Here is a 14,051-nt window from a genome sequence, read left to right as displayed (position 1 = left end):
TCACACAGGGATTTTCCTTACTAGGAATAGTTGCTAGACCACAAATTATTTTGTAACTTTTCTTAAAACTCTGTGTAGTTTTTCAATATTCCTGTTAAAATGTGGACACTAGTAATGGATAGAATAAGCACAGAAAGAAGTGAATTGCTTTCACTTGGGTACCAGATATAACACTGTGCTATCTTCTCACTTGGTATCTCATTACATTTGGAGTTTTAAACTAGTCCTCATAATTTTTACAAACTAAAACCACTTAATGTCATCAGCAGATTTCATCATCTTGCTAACATCTCCATTTGTAAATTCTTAATAAGTTAATTGAAATATTAGTGTTACTATTGACCTCTGGGGTGCTCTACCACTAGCCTTTCAACTTAGGGGAACAGCTGTTGAGATTTTTAAAAGGAAAATTATTCCTAAAGCAATAGTATTACAGTCTATTTCTAGTTTTACTTGCTTTTGTTAATCTGATTGGAAGCTGGGGAAATTTGATAATTATTTTATTACACAATGCAAGGGATTTATATTACTTCTGCTACATTATAGGGTTTTTTATTGTCCTTAGTTTTAGTAATTAGTTAACACAACTATTTTGATTTGTATGTACAAGTACTTATTAATTATTTTATCATGAGAAAACTGAGTAAGGTCCAAGAGTCCTATTAAATCATTTCATCCTGGAAAAAAAAAAGTTCTTATAATTAGCTTGGCAAGTGGAATGAGTAAGATTACTTGCTAATGAGAAGATAAGTATAGTAATTTTTGCATGATGTAAAACTGTGATTGTCAGTAGGTAGTAATAGGAATTTAGATTATTTTTCATGGGACCTTGCTTCTTTGTGTGAAATCATTAACATCCTCTGATATTGTAAATTGGGTTATTTCACACCTGTATTTTTATCACTAACCGTTAACCCTCCAGTCACAAATACTGAAAAGTTTGCTAATTAGGGAGTCATTAATGAAGTATGGAATATGAGCAATCAATTATAGCTTGTTCTAGTAATCTAAACAAAAACTTAATTGCATAAATTTATCATGTACTTTCAAGCTTTGGCAGGAGATCTGTGAAACACAGCAAGTGTCAACATTTTATGAGTTGCAGGTGTGACCTATACAAGCTTTTCTAATGTTAAATTACAAATGACTTGACACATTATATGCAGCAATAGATTAATGGTTTATTGTAATCTTCTGTTTGTTGTATTTGTTGTACATATGGACTTCACTTTTTAGGCTCTTGTTCATCCTATCTACATTATTTATGCGGTTAGTTTATGGGAGGCAACTACATATATTCTTTTGAACTTGAATTGATTTTTCACAGGGTTCAGACATTATGTTAAATTACAATGAGTCAGATCCAATGAAGATTAGGAATACAGAGCTCAGAATTAGATGCCTAGGCTCCCTATACAGTCCATGGAGACAATCAGGCACCTCAAATGAGTGCTCTAAAAATCTTGCCTGCAGAGTGGAGAGCTACATATATCTAGTCAGTAGGAAACACAAAGCACAAGGATATGTGCAAATCCTACCCGTCTCTGCAGTTCAGGCACCCCCTGAGTCGGGGATGAAAGGGAAGGGTCTCTCTCTACTTGGGACCCAGAGTGTGCCATCATCTTCTAAACGTAGGTGCTTACAAGTCTTCTTTGAAAGGAGCAGTACTTGGTTTTTATATAACTAGAACACTTTCCTAGGACCTGTTGAAACCTGTGTTGCAGGCCCTCTTGCATCTCCAAGGATTAAAGCCCATCTCTTAAGAGAGTGCCCTAATCACTGGGCTATAGGCTTGGTTTGTTGAGGTTATCATTCATGCCTTGTGTTGAAGCTCGGCTATTGTGTGGCCAAGAATATTAGATGGAGCATCCTAGTGGTTTGAGCCCTTAACCGGTAGTTGGGGTCATGAGTCTGGTCTCTGCTCCTTGGCCTGTTCGTGCGCTTCACATAGGTTAAGAAAAAGAAATAATCTTGGAGGTTTGGTTTGGTACTCTGGAGTCCCTGGCCTCTGGGATGAGGGAGGCTTGGATGTCAGGTCCCCCATTTCCTAGGTGAGCACTGGAACTGCTAGATGGCTCAAAGGGGAGATAGGCAATGAAACCACCCCCTCTCTGCTCTAGCTGTGTTTCTGAATTAAGGTGGCTGTGGCTGTGGCTGTGGCTGCTGTGTTTGGTGCTGAACTCAATGATTTAGGTATGCATTAGATATTTTCTGAGCATCCTATTGGATTCAGTGCCTCTCTGCCTGGTTTCTAGATCTCACTAGGCTTAAACAGGAGCTAATTGCCTCATTAACAGATTGGAGCAATTTGTGTATGCTAGAACTCAGAACAGTTGGTGCCTAGCATGTTTAGATGGCGGCTGAGAAGGGTTTTTTGGATGATAGTTTTGGTTACAGGCATCTGAATCTGTTTTGTGAAGGTAGGAGAAGGCTGCCTAGGAGCAGGACTTAAACCCACCCTGCTGCTGGTGGGGTGGCCAGTAATAGCTGCTTTAGGAGAAGACGTGGTAGCAGCCTGCAGGCAGGAAAGTTTTCAAAGAAAAGCTGGCATTATTTTACTCCTTCACAGAGCTATACATAGGTAGTTGGATTCACCTCCCTCTGTCATGCTAGAACTTAATGGTGACCTCAGTGAGGCTAAAGCAGAATAGAATTTCAAATGATTGAACTGTGTAACCACCATCATATCTGCTGATTTCTTGGTACAATGGAGTATGAGGTCTCAAGTATCAAGGTTTTGTTTGATAGATTAATTTGCATTTTCTGTGGTCTTTCACAGTGGATTGGTGCGAGAAATGAATAACTCTGTAGTACGTTATCAGCAATGGTGTAGGTATGGGAAAGGATGCTAGGAACTTCTCCTTAGCTTGCTTTTGTGTTTGTAGAAAAGCACAAAGATCTATCAGTGAAAGCCAGTAGTGTCCTGAAAGCAGCACGCCTGGTCATTAATCAGTCACTTATACAGACATTTCCTGAATTCTGTGTTCTCTAGGTGTTGCCATTTGATCACCTGGAAGAGGCACCTTTTTACCCCAGAGCTTGTTCAGGATATTGTTTCTTTGGCCAATAAATGGAATTACATTTTTTCATTATCCCAGGGGTACTTGGATGCAAATTTAGAAAAGGAGTGAAAGGCAACATCTTAAAAAAATGTAACCAAACATTCCATTTTGGAGGGGAAGGGGTCAAATGTTTTAAAATTAATTCAGAACTAGGGGAAAAATCCCAAAGGCTAAACAGGCAGCCAAAAAGCCTGAGGCTGAATCAATTCAATCTTTGCAGGTCAGTCTAAGTTGTGTAGATTGAACCAGTAAGCAAGTAAAGAGACCTTCACTTTGGAGTCCAGAAATGCAGCCACGTGCCTGCAGTTGCCCAGGCCAGAAGCTGGGAGGCGCTAGAGAATGCCTCCCTGATCAGCTGGAGTGGACAGGGCCAAAGCTAGCCCTCCCATCTTGTAAGGGGTGGAGGGGGGGGCGGTTGCAAGGGAAATGTAAAACATGCTGGGGGACTGTAAACTTGAATCTGGAGGGGATCTGGTTTAATAAGCCAATTTAACTTAAATCAGTTAGGTCTGATATTACATCCATCCCGGTTTATCTTAAACCAGTTTTGGCCAATGTTTTACGTGCGCTGAACTTCTGTTTTGTTACTATTTGAATGTGTTTCGGATTGCTTATACCAGTTTATGTGTAAGTTCTGTCTATAGCTGAATAGAAAAAGGCATGGTTCTTTTTTAAGCAAAGAATATCAAATGTTCACCAACTTTTTAAGTGGATGAAAACACAGAAGGGGTAAGGTGCTATAGTCTCAGTTATATTGATCTGTAATATAACCAAGCTTGTGCAACCTAATTATTCTAGACTTCAGTACTGAATCAAAAGTCAAGTAAAAAGCTTTCTTAGAGTAAGGTTATCATACAGTTAAATAAACAAACTAATAGCAAGGCAATTATGCATGAAGCAGTCAAAAGATAATCTATTTGTAGAACTAATTGCTAGATTTTTTTTCTGTGCGTACTGCTTTTTGTTTCAGTGGAAGGAAGGATCGAGAATGATATCTTGTCAGTTCCTTCTAGCTGGAATTATTTCTCTTGATGTTTAGGTTTGGGTGCCAATTAACTGAAATAGAGATCTGTCTTCAGTGAAATTACCCCAAAGTAGTATAAGCTTGTCAATAACTGTTTAATCCTAAAGCTTCTAGGTTTCTTTAGCTAGCGTGCAGGTAGTTGAACATGAATGATGGGTTATTAAATTCCTTTTATAGGGAGTAGACATATTTTAGGTTAATAGTCCTTATCACTGATGCCAATTAAAGGAAAGAAAAATGAATTCCTTCTTTCTCAATAGCTCTCCAAGGATAGCTGTCTGTCTCCCTGGGATGATCGAGAGCTGTTTGCTAGCTACACCTACTAGTACTCTGTGATATCACACCCTGGTTGAAAACCATGTGGCATGTTCATTAAGTCAGGTTCTTATTTTACCGTTTGTGCCAAATAACTTTTTCTTGGTTTTTGTTAGTGTTTTATACCATGTAAGATGTACTTTTTGTGGAGCTCACACCCACATTGAAATTGTTAGTTATAAAACACAAGCGCTGATCCACATTTCTTTCTTCTGGAACTGGAGAGACTTTCTTTTACTCCTATATGTGCATGCATGTGCTCTCTGTCTCTCAGCAAAGCCCCTCAACTTCAGTTTTTCAACTCCTAAACCTGGTTATATGTAGACACTAATCTTCTCTCCTGACGAGGTAAATCACACATTCAGCTGCTTCCAGTGAGTCCAAAACCTGCTTGTTAAGTCACATGAAAGAGAGGTAGGTAGCTGTGTTTGTCTGGAGTCTTCTAATACCACCATTACTACTGATATACTTCTGGTTATTCAGAGTCTATTTATAGTCCATGTATAGCCTCTGACACAGTAGGCTGTAGCCCATGAAAGCTCACACCTCTCTGAATGAGTTGGTCTTTAAGGTGGCACACTGCCCTGCCTTCCACGTAATGGAGAGAAGTGATTTCTTGAAAACCACAATTAAACTTCTGGGGGCCAGCCTTTGAAAAATAGGTTTAATGTGGTGTCTGAAGTTTGAGCTACAAGTAATCTCTAAGTCTAGCCTTGCATGGAGCACATTACAGTAATTTGCTGCGAAGGTTACAAAGGCATAAATAACTATGGCACGGTACACATGAAGGAGAAGGCAGACGAGGTTCTTTGGGAAAACCCATTACAACCAATAGATGGAAAGTCAGTAAGGGTATGTCAACATTGCTCATGCCTGGGCTTTAAACTAGTTAGCTCAGGTGTAGATAGCAGTGTGGCTGCAGCAACATGGGTTGGCTACCAGAGTATTTATCCCAAGTCCCAGGGTAGGTTTTGCAGACCAGGGAAGAATCATGTTTCCAAGGAAACTGCTTTGCCAGGTCACCTCATTACCTCCAGTCTGTCTGGATTGAGCCTGCCTACCTGCTTTACCCCACAGTCTTTTCTGGCATTCAAAGGTCCCATCCGTCTTCTTCAACAAGTAGGTTGCTCAGGATATCCAGCTGTGTATCACAGCTGTTGAGAATAAGGGATCACAGGTTACTCACTTTGAAGTTCTTGTTCCATTTTTGATGCTGCTACTTCTGCACATGCTGTATTACTCCCACCTCCCCACTTAAGCCTAAATGTTCTTATGTGCATTCATAAAAAAACCCCAGTCAACTAATACTACACTTCTTCCCTTTATTTGTACAGCAGGAAGAATAAACTTTTCTCAGCTTCCTGTTGAATCAGTGGTCCAGGGGAAGCTATATCTAAAAAGGGATAGAGAAATGAGTATCAGTTGCCCTGTGGGACCATATTCAGCTTTTGGAAGCTTTACTGTGGGTGAAACCAACTGAGTATATGAAACAGTATGAACATTTCTTCAGCACTTTTATTAAACTGGAATAAATTATTGCATGGAATCGTAGGTTTGAAGGCAACCTCAGGGGTCAGCTAGTCCAACTCACTGCAGAAATGCAGGAAAAAATGCAACTAGCAGAGGATGGTTGTCTATGTAAAGACATATATGACTTGACCACTTAGATCGGGGTTGGTAGCCGCTCACTGATGTGACTGCAGGTAGGAAGTCTCTGTCCCCCAAGAATAGCCAGCTGCCTGTACTTGCTCATGCTGTAGTTTACCTCTCCAGTGAGAGAAGTACAGATAAAGTGGAGCAGCAGACTTCACAGTAGAGGGGAGAATTGCAAACGGGATGGGTGGCATGGGACAGCTCTGTGAAACCTGTTCTCCTGTGCCGGATCAGACCTCTTTGTGGACTGTAGGCGGCTGACCCATCTTAGATGCATTTTACTCTAACTTAGAATTGATGTAGTCGTTTATATCCACAAAGCATTTCTGAAGTGTAAACGAATGCTTACATCCTATTGAGGTCAGTATGTTGTTCTTCTCTGTTAGTAAAGAATAAAGAGGGTCAGTCACTTGCCCAAGGGCAACGAAATGAGTTGATAGTAATGGCGGTATTAGCAGACTTACTGTATTTACTCGAATCTAAGACAGGCCCCCCACAACTCTGCAGCTTTTGCCCCATCCCCACCCCTTATTGTCAGGTACAGCGTGGTTCCAGCTCAAGCTAGATTCCTTCCCTGGCACGGATCACAGGGTATCTCCATCCCCCGCCCAACCAGTCAGCAGCACTGCCACTGCTGCATGGCCTGGCAGGGGCTGCACTTCCACATGCTGTGCTCTGTGACCTTGAAGGGAACAGAGCTTAAGCAGCTCCTTATAGTAAGCACGGGGGGGGGGTGGGGAGGAGGGACTGTGGGGAGTTGCAGGGAGAGGAAAGAGACTGCTGGGAGTGCAGGTGGTGCAGACAGGAAGGTTGCAGGGGAAAGAACTGGGATGGCAGAGGGCAGGGGGACTGCTTGACCCCATCCCAGCCATCTGACCTTAGCCACTGCTTTGCCTGCTATAGCAGTGGGTTGGGGGAGTGAATTTAAGATGGCCCTCCAATAATTAGATTCTATACCTGGAAATTATCAGGGGCGGGGAGGGGTGAGTGTCATTTTAAATACCGGTCATCTTATATGTGAGTAAATACAGTAGTTTTATTCCTGTCTCCCTGTAGAGTGTCTTCTGCATTGTTATTTAACGGAAATATGTATCAAGTTCATCAAAACTCTGTTGCCTCTAAGTCAATTGCTTTCATATCTATACTTATCAAATTAGGAAACAGCTATTTAAAGTTGCTTTCAAAGTGGTAGAGAAAGTATTAAATTGAAAGTTGAACAAAATCAACTAAAATCAAAAGCTCTTGCAGCATGTATCAGAAGCTTAATCTTGTAGTGAAAATTAGACATCAAATGTACTTTTGCTCTTGTCAGAGGCTGTAAAGATTTTTTCCTTCTAAGGAAACCTAAAAAAATGTTTTTGTGCATATAGTGTGCAAGGACGCTTTGTAAAACTGATAGAAGATGGTTATGCTATTAGTGTTAGCTTGCTAACAAAGATTGCTAGCAAGGAGAAATTCAGGGTCTGGACCAGTGAACACTTATACACAAGTAATTTTTCTTGTGCATTTCTGCAAGACTGAGTTTATGAATAATACAGCATGGCAATATATTTGCAAAAAACCTTGGAAAGTGATGCAAAGTGTGTCTTTGAATTTGGCCACCTTTTTGAAATCTCAAGAACATACAATTTTCACTGCAGTCTTTCACACAATTGTTTGATAATGTCTTTAGGCATATGGGGTGCCTATACACATGCTCAGGAGTGGGGAGGGGGGGCATGTTTTAATTAGAGCCATTCTTGGAGAGCCGCTGTAATTAAAACACTGCATGGCCATATATATTAAGCCCCCGTGCATTTAAAAACGGCTGCGGGGCACTTTAACTAAAGCTCATTTGATGATTAGCTTTAGTTAAAGTGCCCCAGTGGCCATTTTTAAACTTGCAAGGTTATCACATGATGCTGTGGCAATGCTAGAGTGTTCTAATTAGAACACAGAGCAGAATCGATTAATTGAGACTGTTCTGATGCATTCTAATTAGAATGCATCAGAGCATGTGTGTAGGCACCTATGGATGTTAGTGAGAGCATAAAAAAATCTGTCATTTAAAAACTTGATTTATTCTGAGAAGAGTAATTTTTGAATTTTTAAAAACATCATAATGGTTTGGAATTCAGAAGACAAAAAAGTAAAACACTAAGACCAGTGCTACTTGATACCTGATTTCCTGTGATATATTGCTGCCGTCCGTTGGGATCAGGAATGGTCCTTCAGCTGAAACACATTTAGTACAAATGAAAGGGAGCTGCTAGCATGGCATTTGCTATCACTTTGATCTTCACTTTTGGAGCTTGTTTTCCACCAGTCAGTCAGCCAAACCCTCATTTTATTAACTTGTTGGGTAGGTTTTAAGGTGCTTGCTGGTGTGGAGGGAGAGGCATGCAGACTGCTGGCTTTTAAACAGTTGGTAACATATACATATACATTTATAGAGATTTGCTGAGCCGTTCTAATCCTGTCCAGTGTGAATCAGTCTTTTAGATTTTCTTTTGCATTCTTCTGTGCAACAACCTGGGGAAGCAACATTGCATAACGAATTTCAAAAGTCCATCAAATGTCAGGACCCTAATATTCTGTTGTAAGGGAAGCCAGTTTCTTGTCAGTCTAGAAATACTGATGCTGACTTCCTGCTCACATTTGATTGTGCCAGATGGGTGAAATAATACAGGATTTGTGCTACCAGGTTAGATCATTGCGGTCTTTGCAGATATTTCGCAGAACTCCTGAGAACTTGGACACTTACTCCCCTCTTTTCACCCAGGTTAATCTGAACTTTATTTTAAGTGCGTTAGTCCATGTACATGATCTGATATCCCTAGATCCTAAATATAAAATTATTGGCTTCCTTGGCAGTCGCTTTTTTTCATAGTGGAAACCTTGCATGTTGAAACAGTATGAAAACATGCAGCTCAACATTTAATTCTTGCAGACAACTCATGAAAGGCATGTGTGTCCATTAGCATTTTAGCAGGCAAATGCAGGGATGTGCTCTAATAAATTAATGGAGATTTACTGAACCAGGAAGGGAAGAGTCTCATTGTTAACCTTGTTTTAGTGAGGCCTTTAAACCCTCTAGAGATGAATTTAGTCAAATATGCCTGTTTTTTCTAATGAAGGAAGAGGGACTCTCCTAAAGTCTTCACTGATGTAGTAAGTCACAGGAAAGCACAAAACACATTTTTACTGTAGAGGAAGCAAGCCAGCTGATCATAGATCGCGATTTAAGCACTATTTCTGGACAGAGCCTCTCTGAGATTAATAAATAGACTGTGTAGTCTTTTCTTAGCATAAACCTATTTCCTAAAAACCTGAAACTTGCTGTGTCAGGTGTTTATTGCACTTTAGGACTTCATACTCTATGGAAGTTCATTTAATTTACGTTTACTGTCTTATATGTCCTAGTTAATAAGATTAAATTTAATATTAACAGAATTTATAATTAGTTTACTTTCAATATCTGAAATTGAGGGAAAACATTATACTGTAATTATGTAAAAATATTCTTTGAATGTACAGGCTTTGCCAATTTGAAAATGTGGCTCAATATATTTGTGCTTCTGCCATGTAATTTTCCTCCATCTATTAGCTAATCAGTCAGATTTTATCTGTTATTTTTAAATTGTGAACACAAACACCTAAAAAGGAAAGTAGCTTTAATTTTTTTTAGTGAGTGTTGGGAGCATTTTAAAATGTGCCAGAGCAAACAGTTCTCATTTTTCTGTTTTCATAGTTTCATGTAAAACACTTAACACTAATGGAAAAGTTAGTTTCAGTGGGTAATTTACTGCATGTAAATTATATGAAAAGTGTCCCATTCAGATAATGTTTGAATATCTGTAAAGTGTTTCCATAATAAAATATTTATTAGTAGTTAGGCTATTAAACATTGCAGAGCTACTTATTCTAAACGATAGCTTTGGGAAACGGGCATACCATACTGCTCGTTCTCAGCTGAGTGATATTAGTTCAGTTCGACTTGCTGCTATTAAGGAAGCAAAATAACACTGTAAAGGGGAGGGGGAAATAAACTTTAGGTATTTATCTGCCAGTGCAGTTATCTAAGGCAAAGCTCATATTTAAACACAATAGAAACATCTGGATGATCACAAAACCCTACTTGAAGACATTTTTGTCTGTCTGTTCTTATAAGCACTTTAAAAGTGTTTAGTTTGTTGCCATTTTATTTTTGTTCACAGTGATATCTGATTTATATCACCGTCCAGAAGAGTGTTGATTATGCAGCTGTGGGTATCAAAGCTGCTTTATGATAAAGGAGTGTAAGTTGGTAGTCATTGCTATTCTAGCGCGAGTTTCTGAAGCAGCAGGAGTGAGATTATTTTACAAATTGCAGTACAATATCAGATACAATCTAGTCTGAACCTGTAATATCTGTCCCCTCACAGAAATGACATTTAATTATGGTAATATGTCCCCTGATAACTGATCCACAGTGTGGTGTACGTTAAGCTTATGCAGTTTGTGAGTGTATTACAGCATTGTTTAAAAATATAAGAAATGAAAACAGAATTTGGGAAAAACCTGTAGAAACTTCTGTTGACTGCGGAGAAAACATGTTCTGTAGTTTGGGTTTCTTTTATGTCCCCAACAAAGGTAAAATGAAAAATTGACAAACACTGTCAAACATGGTAACCCCATCTAATTCCTTCACTGCACATCTTAATCCCTGATGGACTCTTCTCAGATATGTGGGCTGTGAGGTTAGGGATTTTTTAGATGCGACGCCTTTGCAGCAGTCTCCCACTGACAGATGCAGTGACCTTATCATACAGACAGCTCCATCCAGCGTGACAACCCAGCCATCTGGTTTGTATTGATCATAATTGATTTAAAGAAAGTGATCCTCCCAAGCTCGGTGCAGTTAAACCCCACAGCTAAACTGACATTTTATTTGGAGATTTGAACCTTTAGGATTTTTTTTCCCCCCTCACTTCAGACTGATTTGTAAATCACCATTTTAAAACGTGTCTTCGAGTTGTTAAATGTTTTTGTTTTCCATGCAGTAGATTTTGAACTCTAGATTGAGGCATTTCGAACTTCAGAAGTGATAAGAGAACTGGAATTTACCACCGTTGCAGTAGTACATAACTCCCAGTTTTGTTTCTTGATGACAGGATCTTTTGGGTGCTTCTGCAAATGAGGATACATGTTTTATCCACTCGTCTGATACTGTTACTGCCTCCATGTTAAGTGTTTATACACACACGTACAGAGACCTGTGCCCACAGCCCAGACACGCTTCGTGATGTATTTCATCATGTGATGACTGTAAATCTAAGTTGTATGCACAGATTGGTTGGGTACCTGGTATTTAGTTTTAAAGCACAGGCCCAAGCCACAGTTTTTCCATTGTATAATCCTGTAAAATTAGAGGATATCTCAATAAAAACAACACCAACAAAGCCTGCACCTTGCTTATCTTAATTTTGTAGCCTGTTACTTAATATTGCATCCAAAGGTTGGTATTTCTGATGGTGCAGTTATGTAGCATTAGCATCTTCTGAGACCAAGTCCTAGAGCAGAGCTGTCCAACTTGTAGGTGGCCAGAAGGGACATCTATTCTTTGGACTGCATCAGCAGAGGCTATGGGCTGATCTCTCAAGGTCCTTTCCAGCCCTCATGTCTATGAAATCCAAGGGCCACATATCCCAGTCCGTGAACTGGCCAGGGCTTCCAGCTTGCCCAGACTTTTTCCAGTAATGCACCAAAAGCCAGACCTAAAGAAACTCACTAGAAATGAGAAGAAAATTTAGTATCCATTATGTCTATTCAGTCCTTGAATTATATTGGGTATAATCCTCTGTAGCCTGTAACTGGTTAGTAGCCAGAATTTCTAATAGCTCTTCTTGTTGGCAGCTAGATTGGGAGAGCTGGGCATGCCTCTGCTGCTTGCTACGGAGTAAATTTACTATAGGAAAATCTGAAATGAATTACAGGGGCCGATTGCTGGTGCAGCAAACTGTGGCTGTGTAAGGAATGTAAATAAGAGTTTGAAGAATATGAATGTATCCAAGTGTCCTTATGAGAGAGACGCTTACAGATCAGAGGTTTTTAAAAGAGATTCCCCTTCCCCCCCCTGCACCTCCTTTGCTTCCCAAAATTTAAAACAAACTGTGTGGAGGTGGCAGCAGCATTTCTATTCAGGCAGCATGGGGGAGTCACTTGACTTCAACCTATTTGTCTGCTAGCTGCTCCCGGCTATATAGCTTCTGTTTCACAGCCCTTGAGACTGTGTTTTTAACTCCAGCTAAAAACATTAACTTAACTTGGGTATGAAAATAACTTCCAGTGAAGCCTAGGATGCAGAGTCAAGATGGTCAGGAAGAATTGATTTAGTTTTACTTATCTGAAAGGTGTACATTATCTAGACTACAGGACTAAAGAAACAGCATCTTTTGATGATTTTTGCCTAGTGTTGTTTTTAATACGTAACATATGGTATAGCAAATTAATGCACGTTCCAATAAAGTTATATTTGTTTTTGCTTCAATCTTAAACTGAATGATAAAGCCCTACGATGCCACTGTATTAGTAATGCTTCTAGTTTGTTTTTACCTGGAGAAAAATGTGTGTGGTATATGATGTACTCCACCATCTGCCCCCTACTTTGCAAAATCCTAGATCCACTCATGGATCCATTAATAAATGAAGGTATGTAAGCAGGGTTGATTTAAAAGGAGCTAGGATTAGAAACTCCCTTTAAAAAAACTATATACAAAAATAAAAATGAAATTAGCAGTATAGACAATTAAGAATCAAACAGGATCTCACAAAAATAGCAATTGGTAAAGAGAAATTAAGCTCTGTTAAGATGACCTTACTACCGGTATCCAGAACAGTATTCTTGAAAGTTTGGACTTGAACTTGTGATGTCTTGGCTCCATGCCGTTTATTTTGGTGACAGTAAACTGTTTTATTAACTGTCTTATTAGGTTTCTAATAAATTGGAAAATGCAGAAAAGCTCCAAATTGTATTCCTTTTGTACAGTCAAATCTGGATCGTTTGTATCCGAGTGAGCTTCAGCCTGCTTATTTATCAGAGAGTTGTTGAATGAAGGACAAGCTGCTGATCCTACTTCAAAGGGTGCCTTTTCCCATGTCAGGTAGAGCTCACCAGCAGGCTTCACAGCTGTTGGCTGTGGCTATATCTACACCCTCCAGGCAGTTTGCAACCTTTTGTAGGGTTGTAAAGAACCTAGCATGCCAAGTATCTAGGGCTTTCTGTATTTGTTTAGCAGGACAGCAGTTTAGGTAGTTTAGCTGTAGGATATCAACTGAAACAAAATTTCCCTAGTTTGTTTACCAGCCTCTTTAAAAACCGAAGTGTTTCACGAGTACTGTTGCTAGGAAAGTCATAGTGATATGGAGAAGAACTTGTTGTCAAGTAAAACCTGACTGTCATCTTGTATAATCAGAGCTGGAGAAGGGAGAGGAAAGGGGTTAGGAATCTGACAACCAACTTCTTGATTAGCGAAATAATCTTGTAGACTTGTAAGAGTAAAGTTGTTTAGAGTATCGTGTTTTATTCCCCTGTTTTCATTCACTGCGGCATTGTAAATCACTTTTATCATTGTGCAAGTTTCCTGGACTGCATTGCATTGTCCTTTGGACCAGAAAGGCAGTTTGTGGTGGAAATGTCAACACACTAGCAATTGGCCATGTGAAATGCAGGCAGGATTTTGTTCTGACTTCTGAACTTTTTAGCATGAAATGTCTTCAGTTCATATGGGGTCAAACTTAAGAAAATACAGCTGCTGGAAACTGGAGTTTTCAGTATCATTTGCTTAAAAGAACACTTAATTTGCATATCACATATATATTTTTATTGATTGGAATTGCATCATTACAGAGTTAATCCATTATTAAAAATGTGTTGCATATTCCTTAATTCTGTTAACATTTCCTTTGGCCATAGTTGCTATTGTGTGTGCTTTTTGTTCAAACCTGCTAGACGTCAGGAGGCGCTACTTCACGGTCAG

At 39.5% G+C, this 14,051-nt stretch overlaps 1 protein-coding gene and 1 long non-coding RNA gene across 4 annotated transcripts in view; both read left to right on the top strand.

Moving 5' to 3' along the window:
- The window catches only part of SDK1 (sidekick cell adhesion molecule 1), a 667,914-nt gene that overhangs the window by 154,960 nt on the left and 498,903 nt on the right, over positions 1–14,051 (top strand). The window lies entirely within an intron of this gene.
- LOC109314712 overlaps positions 3,319–14,051 on the top strand; it is a 14,642-nt gene continuing 3,909 nt past the window's right edge. The window contains exons 1-2 of the long non-coding RNA XR_002102346.1: positions 3,319–3,422; positions 9,036–9,039. This is a non-coding gene — a long non-coding RNA (uncharacterized LOC109314712). The remainder of the gene's footprint in view (positions 3,423–9,035; positions 9,040–14,051) is intronic.

The sequence above is a fragment of the Crocodylus porosus genome, unplaced genomic scaffold (assembly GCF_001723895.1).
Source record: "Crocodylus porosus isolate Cpor-Errol unplaced genomic scaffold, CroPor_comp1, whole genome shotgun sequence".
Taxonomy (NCBI): Eukaryota; Metazoa; Chordata; order Crocodylia; family Crocodylidae; genus Crocodylus; species Crocodylus porosus.
The sequence above is the reverse complement of the archived record's forward strand: the minus strand, read 5'-3'. Positions and strand labels throughout refer to the sequence as shown.